The sequence below is a fragment of the Aulostomus chinensis genome, chromosome 8 (genome assembly GCF_037954235.1).
Source record: "Aulostomus chinensis isolate RoL2024-O1b breed Wild chromosome 8, RoL_Achi_v1.0, whole genome shotgun sequence".
Lineage (NCBI taxonomy): Eukaryota > Metazoa > Chordata > Actinopteri > Syngnathiformes > Aulostomidae > Aulostomus > Aulostomus chinensis.
The window spans coordinates 10,660,829-10,673,736 of record NC_141327.1 but is presented as its reverse complement, the minus strand read 5'-3'; positions in this window follow the sequence as shown (position 1 = coordinate 10,673,736).

Genomic DNA, 12,908 nt, shown 5'->3' with positions numbered 1-12,908 from the left:
TTTTAAATTACTTACTGGTATCAACACGCTGTTTAAAAGTTCTCAGTAATGTGATACAACATGTGTCCTTTCTAGCACTCATTTTCTTTTCAGTTTGCAACTAAAAGAGTAAACATTTTAACGTTGTACAGTTTAACAATATTTTGAGGGGATGATCAAGAAGGTTTCTATAAGCATCAGTCAGTTGAGTCTCATCTTCGAGGTGAAACTCTTAGCTCCTGTCTGAGTCGGGTGAAAAAGGGTTAAGTTGTCAGTTGTTTGGAGGAGATAGGGGCTGAGAGCAGCCCATGAATCCTGCGGTCTCTACAGGCACAGCATGGTAAAATAATTAAGATTACCTTTGAAGGAGACTAAACAAACACCACAGCTCTCAACACCAACCCCGTTCACTCTCCATCTTCTGCCCTTTCTGCCCCAAAGTGCTCTTCTTTCTCATCATGTTAGCTGCTGTACTTAACCCCTTGTGTTGACCATGGCCCACCCATCATAATTCTCATCCCATCATCGTCCTCTTTCATTTCTCATTCTGCGGTCGGTGCAAATTCTCCAGGGGACAAAGGGTGGGAGGAGGTGGAAGAGAAGGAAAGAAGAGCTGGGTGATTCACAGGTCATTTTTTAACATCTTCTGAAGTTGGCTTTATATCATGGAGGGAAACTGTGCTGCTGGAATACTTAGCGACATAAGTGTTATGATACCATTACAAGTGTTAGGTGGCCTTTAAAACCCTGACAATACAAGAATGGAAAAAGTATGATCAGATTCTACTTCTGCCAGTGTTTTTACAGCAGTGCTAGACAACACCTGAGTTGGGGCGACAAACACACTCAAATAAGGACACAATTTGATGATTCAATGTCATTTGAAGACCATAATAATATTGAAGATTATGTGAATAATGGATGAATCAGACTCATGTGTCCACTATGCAGTTTTGAATATCATTCTATGTATCCACAAGGTAGTGCTAGAGTACATGCTGTATTATTATTTCATACCAAATTATATTTGTCACTCACTAATTTTCTGTTGATATCACGGAGGTGTGATTCTAATTAAACAAGAGAAGTCTGGAAGAGAAGTCCAGTAATCACAGTGTAACGTGCCACGGCGAAACATCCACACTTCCCACATCGCCATGTCAACACCATGCAATGAAACCTCTCAATCTTTTCAGCCTACATTTGAGGCTGATCCAGTCAACCCTGTAAGAAACATTTTGTAAAATGTAAAGTAATAAAATGTAAAGCTTGCCTATGTGTGCATGTTTCCATGGATTATTCCTCATCATATTAGTTTGAGGTTTATACCAAAACTGAAACGAATCTGATGAATCCTGTTGGAAGAGTTAAAAAAACAGAATTCGCATAGGATGGATCTGTGATTCATTTTTATATACACTGTATATTACACATACACTGCATATTGTAACACATAAATGTTAGAAAGGTAGTAAGAAGTAACCGATTTATAAAATTTCCCCTCCATGTTTGCTGTTCAAAGAAATATGCAGCTAAATCGAGCTATGCGTCGCTGATAAACAAAAACAACTCTGGCTTGCTGTTTTAGCCTACGAATTTCGCTCAAGGGGGAATTTAAAAAAAAAGTTTTTACCTCAAGAATAAGATAATATGACTGGGCTCTCCCAGCCCAGAGACAGGGTGAGAAGCTCAGTCATTCAGGAGGGACTCAGAGTAGAGCCGCTGCTCCTCCATGTCGAGAGGAGTTGAGGTGGTTCAGGCATATGGTGAGGATGCCTCATGGACGCCTCCCTCGGGAGGTCTTCCTGGCATGTCCCTCGGGGGCTGACCCAGGACACGCTGGAGGGATTATATCTCTCGGCTGACCTGGGAACGCCTCAGGATTCCCCCGGAAGTACTGGTGGAAGTGACTGGGGAAAGGACAGTCTGGGCTTCCTTGCTGAGGCTGCTGCCCCTGCGACCTGGACCCACTGGATAAGCAGAAGATGAAGACAATGACGAACAAGGTAAAATTTGGCAAATTATGTCAAAATCTAAATTACAGCCTAATAGTGGATATTAAAGGTGAAATACCAACTCAAGAATACTTCTACTTATCTGGCCCGGCAGATGGCCCGGGTAGCAGTAAGATATAGTCTTGTAATAGCTAAAACTGATTCCCTTTTATGTCTTCATGTTTTGTCTTCATTCTCAACATCTCTATTTCATTCTTCACATGTTGACTTTAATCGGAAAAGTAAAATAAAATATTAAGCCTCTTCTTCCTGATAATTTTTACTCCCTCGGAAGTATAAGCAATATAACTTCTTGCTGAGGTTTAGGAACCTCAAATCATGGTTTGGGTTAAAACAGAATTTTTCATGACAATAATCACATATCACAAAGGCTTTCTGGGTGGCTTTTTGTTATAGGAAGACTTTCTGGCTGGAAGTCTTTAAAGAAAACATCTCACTAGGTAGCTTGGACTCCACCAATAAATTGGGTCTCAGTAATGGTGAGAAACTACCAGATATGCTATTTCAGACCACAAATGGATTTCAGTTATGCCCAAGAGGGCAGCAATCGCATGGCACTGATTAAAGCCTGTAATAAAGCTTGGCAATGAGACAAAGAATCTCTGCATTCACTGATGATGTATAGAAGTCTGTACTTTGCCGTAATGTATAAAACTAAAATAAATAATTTTTCTGCCAAATATCCTGTGAAGAGTGCTGCTTTCTCACCTCTATAGTTACACACATGTCTCTTCGATGAAGCAGCATAGAAAACCTATTTGATTTCCCAGAGTAAGATTACATGGCTGACACCACCACTCCTGGTTTCTGTACAGCAAGGAGAGGCCATTAGCTTAGCTTAGCATCAAGAGTCAGCCAAGTTCCATCCAAATACAAATTTCAGGCCTGAATTTATGTATTCCTGATTGTTTGTGCCGTCTTTATAGAAACTGAAATCATAAATTATCTTTTGTTGATTTTATATGCGGCTGCACGGTGGTGCAGTGGTCAGCACTGTCACCTCACAGCAAGAAGGTTCCTGGTTCGAGTCCCGGCTCCAGCATGGGATCTTTCTGTGTGGAGTCTGCATGTTCTCCCTGTACCTGCGTGGGTTCTCTCTGGTACTCCAGCTTCCTCCCACCGTCCAAAGACATGCAATTGGGGACGAGGCTGATTGATACTCTAAATTGACTGTAGGTGTGACTGTGAGTGTGAATGGTTGTCTGTCTCTATGTGTTGGCCCTGTGATGGACTGGCGATCTGTCCAGGGTGAACCCCGCCTCTCTCCCGTAGACGCTGGGCTAGGCTCCAGCCCCCCCGCGACCCTGAACAGGAATAAGCATAAGACAATGGATGGATGGATGGATTTTATATCCCTTTAACAACAGAGTTTCTCAAACCTCACCCTCTATCCCACAATTATTGCTTGTTTCATTATTGGAGGATCAAGAAAACAGAGGGTGGGACTTTGTAGGTCAAGTAAGATATAAGTTGCTGGCTAGCCAGCTAGCTGTCCCCTGCTCCCAGTATTTCCCTAAACTAAATATCTAATAAGTCAGCTAAATCACTACCATGCCTGAGTCTGTTAACAGTAAAAGAGAGGAGAAAATACTCTCTCTCTCTGTCTTACACACACACACACACACACACACACACGCACACACACACGCACGCACACACACACGCACACAGGATATTAATTGGAATACATTTCTACCAGTGATGCTACTACAAAAACACACATGGCACTTGTTAGCTTTGAGGTTCAGCAAAGCAAGGAAAGTAAATTGCACTTAAATTCAATGTCTGTATATTTGACCACTCTTTTACCACCCATACACACACACACACACACACACACACACACACACACACACACACACACACACACACACACACACACACACACACACACACTCACGTGGCTAAAGATACATATCCTCAAACTTGAGATTGCCATAACTGCACACTTAAGGCAATCTACAGCAATCATAATGCTTGGTCACCATACGGATCCATCCCAGCAGGCATGACTGTGTCCAATACAAACAAATCAACTAATACAGGCAGTTGCGGCTGGTATGTACAGAGCGGCAACAATAGGATTATAAAGCCAAAAACTGAGCAATTATAAAACAGAGAAGCTATTTCAGCATTACCCATGGGAATTGTACAGATTCTCACCAATTGCTCATTTTTTTCATTAAACCCCTCCTCTTGGAGGACTTGTGAGGAATGTTAAAACCAGGACGGTGATCTCACCACAGAGTGGACTGATGGTGATGATGCATGAGGGACATTACGTTTGGTTCCAAAACTCCAGCTCCTCTTTCTTATTTTTCTGAAGGTGAGGCTGCAATACAATTATGCTTCAGTTTTTATTTCATGCCGCATGATGTACACACTCGAGCCAAACCAGAGTTAGTACTGCATCAGTGCTACTGCAGAAATGGGTTTGTTTATGATTTGAAATTAAATGAAGTCTTAAAATGAATAAACGATTAAACAGTATATATTCTTGAAACATTATTTTTTTTATTAATATTAGCTTTATAATTAATTTGTCATTGCTACAAGAGATGAGGGAAATATTGGAAAATTTTATTTATATTAAAACCATTAACCCCCATTAAGCAATATGTATATTTAATTATAAATTAATTGATATTTGATGAAAAGATGAATGTAATATATTTTCCATCTAGATAGGTGGATATAAGTGAATTTGATTTGATGCAAAATAAGCCAGCAACTGAGGCAAGTTGAAAATGCTGTAATCAGTTTGGGGAATAGATTTCGCCAGAGTGTTGGCCAGTGTGGCTGATAAATGTCTGTGCCAAGATCATCATCATGTATCCTGAGAGTCTCCACTGCATTTTGATTTACAATCCTTCTGCTTTCTTTCTTCTGTGTTTGTTGGAGTTTTACACAAACACACTCATACTGCACACACTGTTGCTCAGATTGTCCCTCTGAGCTTTAATTTTGGTCTAAACCAATAACCTACTGTATAAGATCACAAGCAAGACAAAACACTGAAAATTAGCCAATCAGAAGCAGAGTGAGAATGGGTCTTCAGGAGTAGCGCAAACCTGTGTGTGTGACTACAATACATATTTAACCACCAGAATGAGGACATTTTTGGAAAGTGAGGACATTTTAGCCGGTCCTCACATTTTCAAAGGGCCATTTGCTGGGACAGTTCACAGCCGAATGTCAAGTGGCTGGGATGAGAATAAGCACCTCCAAGTCCAACGTCATAGTCCTAAGCCGGAAAAGGGTGGTTTGCCCACTTCAGGTTGGGGGGTCCTGCCTCAGGTGGAGGAGTTTAAGTATCTCATGGTCTTGTTCACAAGTGAGGGTAAGATGAAGTGGGAGATTGACAGGCAGACTGGGGCAGCATCTGCAGTGATGTGGGTGCTAAACCAGTCCGTTGTGGTGAAAAGGGAGCTTAGCCAAAAGGCGAGGCTCTCAATTTACTGGTCAGTCTACGTTCCAACCCTCACCTATGGTCATGAGCTTTGGGTAATGACTGAAAGAACAAGATCGCGAATACAAGCGGCCGAAATGAGTTTCCTCCGCAGGGTGGCTGGGCTCTCCCTTAGAAATTGGGTGAGAAGCTCAGCCAATCGGGAGGTGCTCAGAGTAGAGCTGCTGCTCCTCCATGTCGGGAAGAGTCAGTTGAGGTGGTTGGGCATCAAGTGAGGATGCCTCCTGGACACCTCCCTCTGGAGGTGTTCCAGGCATGCCCAACCTGGAGGAGGCACCGAGGCTGATCCAGGACACGCTGGCGGGATTATATCTCTCGGTTGACCTGAGAACGCCTCAGGATTCACCCGGAAGAGCTGGTGAATGTGACTGGGGAGGGGGTAGTCTGGGCTTCCTTGCTGAGGTTGCTGCCCCCACAACCCAGACCAACTGGATAAGTGGATGACGATGACATCATTTGAAGGTCAAGACTTGGTTTTAGGGTTGAGGTAAGCTTTAGGTTATGGTAAGGTTTAGGGTCAAGTTTAGGGTCAAGCAGTCATTTGAGATGGTTAGGTGTAAGGTAAAGGGCTTGTGATTGTATTATGTCAATGAAAGTCCTCACAAAGACATAAGTACAAGAATGTGTGTGTGTGTGTGTGTGTGTGTGTGTGTGTGTGTGTGTGTGTGCGACATTTGACATTTGCTGCAAGACTATTGGGAGTGAGTGTGTTCACAAAGATTAAGCCAAAATTCACTTCAAAATGCTGCAAAGGAAAATAATATCTTTGGTGACAAATGGGGATGATATCAAAAGCTTGTTTATCAGTTGTTACTGGTAATGAAAACAAACAGTGTTGGTATTGGTAATTACGTAGTGTTGATTCCTCACCTGGCTGCTGGGACCAGGCAGTAACACTTAACTGCATGTTTGCAATCTGTGCTCTCAACTTTACTGTGCAACATAACTTAGTATCATCCCAAAGCGCGTCAATGACCCGCTGGACCACAAAAGGATACCATGAGCTCCAGTGTCACCTTTATGTATTTAACTGGTTGCCATAGTAACGTACTGTCTTTCACTTACCTGAGGAGGCTTGCTCCACCACGACTCTACCTTTGCTCACATTGGACCACCAGCTGTGAAGGGTGGTCAGCCTTGGACTCTTTGGATCAGTCTCATGGACATGATGAGGACAGTGAACACAGTCGTAAGGAGGAGCAGCAGGACCATGACGTTGTCTGACCACCCTGGGCATGACCTTGCTGCCACCTTCCGCACTTAAAGGGAAAAAAATACAATAAAAAGACAAAACAAGGCTAAAGTCATTTCTTCATCATTCTGCATCTTCATCTCATTAAAATATCACTCTTAACCACTAGCAGTCTGTCCATCTGTCAAATCAATACTTTAGTTTGTGGTTCATGCCTGGGAAGTCTGGCCTGTCCTGTCCTGACTTCATTCATCCCCATCATCAGTTACGCCAATGCCAGCAACCTCTGGGTCTTTTAAGTTGTGGACTCTCCTTGTGCCAATCCAGTATGCTTTCTCAATAACTGGAGAGGATATGGCACTCCTCCCAACTGGAAGAGTCACATGCAATTTGCCATGATAGCCTTAAAACTTACAGTAAAGCCCTTCGTGAAACTAGTGCTGCTTACTACTGAGCATTAACAGAGGAACACAAGAACGACCCCAGGTTTCTCTTCAACACTGTAGCCAGACTGACAGAGAACCACTGCTGTATTGAGCCAAGTATTCCTGCTTCCCTGACGAGCACTGACTTCATGAACTATTTTAATGACAAAATTCTACTTATTAGAGAGAAAATTCTTCTTCCCTGCCATCAACTGACCCCATGTCATCTATAACCTCAGAAACCTTAGAGGCAACTGTAGGCCCAGACATATACTTGGATAGCTTTTCTCCCATTGACCTTCATGAACTTAGTACAATAATTTTGTCCTCTAAACCAACACTAAGCTGCTTAAAGTCTCTTTACCCCAAGTTAGCCTCTCTCTCTTAGATATGAACAATGTGTCACTGTTATCTGGTTACATCCCACAGTTCTTTAAAGTAGCAGTAATTAAATCCCTTCTAAAAAAAAAACACTCTGTATCCAGAAGTTTTGGCCAACTACAGACCAATATCAAATCTTCCTTTTCGCTCCAAAATTCTGGAGAAAGCTGTTTCTAAACAGCCTTGTGACTTTTTTACTTGGCACCAGCCTATTAGAGGATTCCCAGTCAGGTTTCAGGATTCATCAAAGCACAGAAACAGCACTAGTCAAAGTTACCAATGACCTACTGGCATCAGATGAGGGACTCGTCTCTATGCAGTGCAGCTTTTGATACCATTGACCACCATATCCTATTATAGAGACTCGATGTGTCATTGACATCAAAATAACTGCACTAAACTGGTTTAGGTCATATTTAGGTCATATTTACTATGTTAATCTCAGTTTGTACTTGCTAATGATTATTCCTCTGAAACCATAACGGTTAGCTATGGTGTTCCACAGGGGTCTGTGCTTGGACCAGTCATATCTGCTTCCACTAGGTCACATAATTAGGAAACGCTCAATTAATGTTCACTGTTATGCAGACGACACTCATCCACATGCAACAAATCAGCTGACAAAACTGTAGGCCTGTCTAAAGGAAATAAAAACATGGATGACCCACAATTTTCTTTTATTAAAGTCTTACAAAACTGAAATTGTTGTGTAGAGCCCCAAAACACCTCAGGAACACCTTATCTAATGAGACAGGTACCCTGGATGGCATCACCCTGGCCCCCAGTGCTACCATAAGGAACCTAGGAGTTCTCTTTGATCAGGATCTGTCCTTTAACTCCCACATAAAGCAAATCTCTAGGACTGCTTTCTTTAATTTACGTAACATTGCTAAGATCAGACACATCCTGTCTCTAAGAAATGCAGAAAAACTAGTCTATGCTTTTGTCACTTCCAGGCTGGATTACTGCAATTTCCTCTTATCAGGCTGGACTTATAGGTCCCTAAAGGCTCTCCAGCTGGTCCAGAAAAAATTCTGCTCACGTGTTGACTAGAACTGGTAGAAGAGACCATGTCTCTCCAGTACTGGCTTCTCTGCATTGGTTCCCTGTCAAATTCAGAATAGAATTGAAAATTCTTCTTCTAACATACAAAGTCCTCAACAGTCAGGCTCCTTCATACCTGACAGAGCTCATAGTCTCTTATTATCCAAGTAGAACCCTTCACTCCCAGGATGCAGGGTTACTTGTGGTTCCTAGAGTCTCTAAAATTAGAATGGGAGCCAGAGCCTTCAGCTATCAGGCTCCTCTTCTGTGAAACCGTCTCCCAGTTTCAGTCCAGGATGCAGACCCCCTCTCTGCCTTTACGAGCAGACTTAAGACCTTCCTTTTAGTTGGGTCTGGCTTAGGCTGGCCCTTAGATATGCTGCTATAGGCTCAGACTGCTGGGGGATCTCCTATGGTGCGCTGGGCTTCTCTCGCCTCCTCTCTGTCCTCCAATACTCTTATATGTTACTAACTCGTCTTCTTCACTGGAGCCTTTGTGCTCCCCCACTTCACAGATCCCTGACTGATGCTGCTGCTGGAGGAGCTACAGACCTGAAGAGGCTCAAGCGGCCACCCTTAGCTGTTGAGCCATGCATCCCCCCAACTCTGAGCAGTAACGACTTCCTTTCTTTCTTTACTGAAAAGATTGTGAATATTAGAACGAAGATTGCCAGTAATGGAGGACAGACTACAATCCCCATAGAAGCACCTCCCAGACTTGGTGCATACTTGGACAGCTTCTCCCCCATCGACCTGTCAGAATTAACTTCTGCAGTTGGTTCCTCCAAGTCAGCCACTTGTCTGCTGGATCCCATCCCAACAAGCCTCCTTAAGGATGCCTTCCCTCTAGTCAACACTTCTATATTAAATCAAATTAATCTTTCCTTAGTCACAGGTTATGTGCCACAGGCCTTTAAGGTGGCTGTCATCAACCCTTTACTTAAAAAACCTTCTCTTGACCCAGATGTATTAGCCAAATATAGGCCAATATCCAACCTCCCCTACATCTCCAAGATCCTTGAGAAGGTTGTCCTGGAGCAGCTACATGAACATCTGCACAGCAACGAGCTTTTTGAAGCCTTCCAATCTGGATTCAGGGAACACCATAGCACTGAAACAGCACTGGTCAGAGTCTCTAATGATCTTCTTATAGCTTCAGACAGAGGTCTTGTCTCTGTGCTTGTCCTTTTGGACCTCAGTGCCACATTTGACACCATCGACCACAGCATCCTGCTACAGAGACTAGACCATGACATTGGGATTAAAGGAACTGCCCTAAAATGGTTTAAGTCCTACTTATCTGACAGGTTTCAGTTTGTTAATGTTAATAATGACCATTCTGAGTATAGCAGAGTTACATATGGTGTACCACAGGGTTCAGTTTTAGGACCGATTCTCTTCACTCTTTACATGCTCCCATTAGGTGACATAATCCGGAAGCACTCGATCAACTTCCACTGTTATGCAGATGACACACAACTTTACTGGTCGATGGAGCCAGACGACACAAGCCAGCTTACTCATCTGCAAGACTGCCTGAAAGACATTAAATCTTGGATGTCCTCTAACTTCTTAATGCTCAATTCAGATAAAACTGAGGTAATCATTTTTGGACCTAAACACCACAGGGACACACTCTTGAATCGGATCTCTACTCTAGATAGCATCACCCTAACTCCGAGTACAACTGCAAGGAACCTTGGGGTCATTTTTGACCATGACCTTTCCTTCAGCTCCCACATAAAGCATGTGACTAGGACCGCCTTCTTCCATCTGTGAAGTATCGCGATTAGGAATATCCTTTCCCAGAGTGATGCTGAAAAACTGGTGCATGCATTTATCACTTCTCGGCTGGACTACTGCAACTCTCTACTGTCAGGATGTCCTAAATACTCCCTAAAGAGTCTCCAGCTGGTCCAGAATGCTGCAGCGAGGGTTTTGACGGGAGTTAAGAAGAGAGAACACATCTCTCCCACTTTAGCTTCTCTCCACTGGCTTCCTGTAGGATCTAGAATCGACGTCAAAGTCCTTCTGCTGACTTATAAGGCTCTCAATGATAAAGCTCCATCCTATTTGAAAGAGCTCATTAGTCCCTACTGTCCGACCAGAGCACTCTGCTCCCAGAATGCAGGTCTTTTTGTGATTCCCAGTATCAATAAAAACAGACTGGGAGGTAGAGCCTTTAGTTACCGGGCTCCTCTACTGTGGAACCAGCTCTCTCCATGGGTCAGAGAGGCAGACACTCTAACTACGTTTAAGTCCAGGCTTAAGACCTTCCTCTATGACAGAGCCTTCAGTTAGGACTGGTTCAGGTAGCTCTGAACCATTGATAGCTATGCTGCTACAGGCTTAGACTGCTGGGGGACACATCAGGTTACATGGAGCCCTTCCCTCCTCTCCTCTCCTCTCCCCCTCTCTCCTCCTCTCCTCCCTGCACATTTTTGGAACTGTCACTACCACTACTTGTTGCACTTTGTAGTTTGGCCTTGGTGTCTCGCAGTCTCTCTGTGTTTCCACAGATCCACCAGAGCCCCAACCGCCGCCTGCATCGCCCCCCCCCCCCTCTTATTCCCTACTGTTACACCGGCCTGCGCTCCCCTTCCATGAACCAGTCTGCCATCCAGTCCCCCATCAAGCTGGCTTGCTCTCCCTGCCTCCCCTACCAGAAGCTTCCTTCTTCAGCTGTTATTAACATTTCCGTGTTTCTCACATTCTGCATTGTAAACTGTTTTCTTGTCTGTAACAACATCTACTGCACGTCTGTCCGTCCTGGGTGAGGGATCCCTCCTCTGTTGCTCACCCTGAGGTTTCTCAGATTTTTCCCTGTTAAAAGGGTTTTCTATGGAGTTTTTCCTCAGTCGATGTGAGGGTCTAAGGGCAGAGGATGTTGTTATGATGCCATGTGAAGCCCTTTGAGACAAACTGTTTGTGAAAATGGGCTATACAAATAAAATTGCCTTGCCTTGCCTTGCCTTAGCATCACCTGTTCATGTCCTTGTCTGTCCATCATTTTCTTCCCCTTTCTCTCCCTCTTTACCTCTGCCCCTCGCTTTCCTTCTGTATATCTGTCTCTCTCTATTATGTGTCATTGTCATTGCCCTGCTCTCCTGCTCTCTTTCCCCCCAGCTGGTCAAAGCAGAAGGCCATTCCCATTGAACTTGGATCTGCTCGATGATCCTGCCCGTTAAAGCAAGGTTTTCGTCGCCACTGTTGCAGGATGTGCTGCTGATGGAGAATTGTTGGATGTAAATTCATTGAAGGAGTGTGTTGGTAGACCTGCTCAACTTGTAATGTTTCATGAGATAACTTTATTCGTGATTTGGCGCGATACAAATAAAAGACTTGAATTCCTCTGCGCCTCTCTCTGAGGCAGGCTTTCCCAGTAGTCTTTGGGTCTGAGAGGAACTAGATCTAGCTGAGTTCTCGTCTCCAGCTGCAGGTTAGCAGCACAGCATGTCAGCTTCACCAGGATTTTCATCCCATTAGTGTCACCCAGGTGCGCCTTCAAAAATAACACATTCAAAGTTTACTTTTCAATAACAAAATGATGTACATCCCATATTTCCCACATTTTTCACAACATGATGTTTACCTCCATCATCTCTTCACCACAGTTCTCAGTGTTCAACGGGAAAGTGGTCAGCAACAGGCATGTACTTCCCACCTGAATTAAATATTATAATTACTAAATATTATAATGCCTCAACAGATTATAGCAACACTTTTGTTCTGCAAAACCTTGACCTTATCACGTGTATTTGGTTTAAAATACAATAGTGTAAATATAATACTTAGACAAAACATAACCAACAAAAACAATAAATTATAACTACCATCAAATTTGATAAACTAAAAATCATACAGATGTTTTTGGATACTCACACATCACCTGTCATATGCAACCATTTACAAAGCTTTCTGTTCATACATAAGGGTAATGAAACAGAAATACATGAGTCATGACCACTGATCTTGGAAAAAGAACTCAAATCCTTGAGTCTGGTAAAATCACCACTAAAAAAAACAAAAAAAACATTAAACAAATGTACATACCCATACGTGCCACCACACACTGAAAATCCTGGCACAGAGATTTTCTGATGAGTTGTGGAGGAAAGTCAAGGACAAAGACAAAAAGAAGACATTAAATAAAACATCCACATACATTCCTCCAGCAACTTCAGACGCAAGTCAGGAGTATGGTAAAGTCTGCTTCCACCTTGCTGATGGTGCTGCTCTGCACGAGGTTGTTGCTGGGAGCCACAAGACAGACCACCTTGGGGGATGGGGCACAACAGCACTTAAGACCTCAGTCGTCAGCTTAGCATCACTCGCCCCTGGTGTTGACATTACCCAAAAGGACAGTCTTCCCTCTGGCATTGTCAAAAAAACATTCACGATTC